At 42.8% G+C, this 1,087-nt stretch overlaps 1 protein-coding gene across 3 annotated transcripts in view; it reads left to right on the forward strand.

Annotated features, from left to right (window-relative positions):
* Aff4 (AF4/FMR2 family member 4) overlaps nucleotides 1–1,087 on the forward strand; it is a 77,534-nt gene that overhangs the window by 46,198 nt on the left and 30,249 nt on the right. The gene's annotated exons all lie outside the window — the stretch shown is intronic.

Consider the following 1,087-nt stretch of genomic DNA (forward strand, 5'->3'; position numbering starts at 1 on the left):
GAACTCACTTTGTAGACCAGGCTGGCCTCGAACTCAGAAATCCGCCTGCCTCTGCCTCCAGAGTGCTGGGATTAAAGGCGTGTGCCACCATGCCCGGCTCTTACTTATTCTTCCTGAGTCTTCTGGTCTGGATAAAGAGAAAGCCTGGGGTTCTCTGCAGCCTCCTTGTTACCTCCACTCTTCACTTCTCAGTCTCTTGGGGAAGATGGCTGTAGAGAATGTGTGCACTAAGAAGTGTGTAGATTAACACTGGTGAGGTCAGCCATTGCAGATGTCTGAGTGTTACCAGCATGTGTGTGTGTTCTTAATGCAAGAGATGAAACAAGAATTTATCTATGTTTACTTACTTACCATGTGTATAGGAGGCATAGGAAAGCTATAGTATACATGTGGAGGTCACAAGACAACTTACAGCAGTCAAACCTTACATCTGTATGGCTATTTAGTTCTACCTTATAGCTGTAGCTACAGATAAATAAAAGGAACATGACAGTAAGGTTTGGTTGTTTTTTGGTTTTGAAATTGGATTTCTCTGTGTAGCCCTGACTGTCCTGGAACTTATGGTATAGACCAAGATGGTCTTGAACTCACAAGAGATCTGTCTGCCCTTGTTTCCTTCATGCTGAGATTAAAGGCATTCACCACTACTGCCTGGGTCTGACAGTGGTTTTTGAAGCAGGCTCTCAATATGTAGCCTAAACTGACTTGGTACTCAAGAGATCCTCCTGTCTCTGTCTCTGTCCTCTAGAGTTATAGGAGTGCATCACCACACCCAGTTTTGAGATGCTTACATGCCCCAAAATAGCTGGCTAGAAACCCTAACCTTTTCATTTTCTCTTAAGATTGCCTCCTTCTTACTTTTTCCCCGACCTCATTTACTTCCCCAGTGTTTAATTATGGCAAATGGGATCATACATTTCTTCTCATTTGTTAAAACTTGGTACTTTTCACTGGATCTACTCTAAGTGTTTATCAATATGTAATTCTAGTTTACTTTTTTTTTTTTTTTGGTTTTTCGAGACAGGGTTTCTCTGTATAGCCCTGGCTGTCCTGGAACTCACTCTGTAGACCAGGCTGGCCTCGAACT

The sequence above is a fragment of the Mus caroli genome, chromosome 11 (genome assembly GCF_900094665.2).
Source record: "Mus caroli chromosome 11, CAROLI_EIJ_v1.1, whole genome shotgun sequence".
NCBI classification, from domain to species: domain Eukaryota; kingdom Metazoa; phylum Chordata; class Mammalia; order Rodentia; family Muridae; genus Mus; species Mus caroli.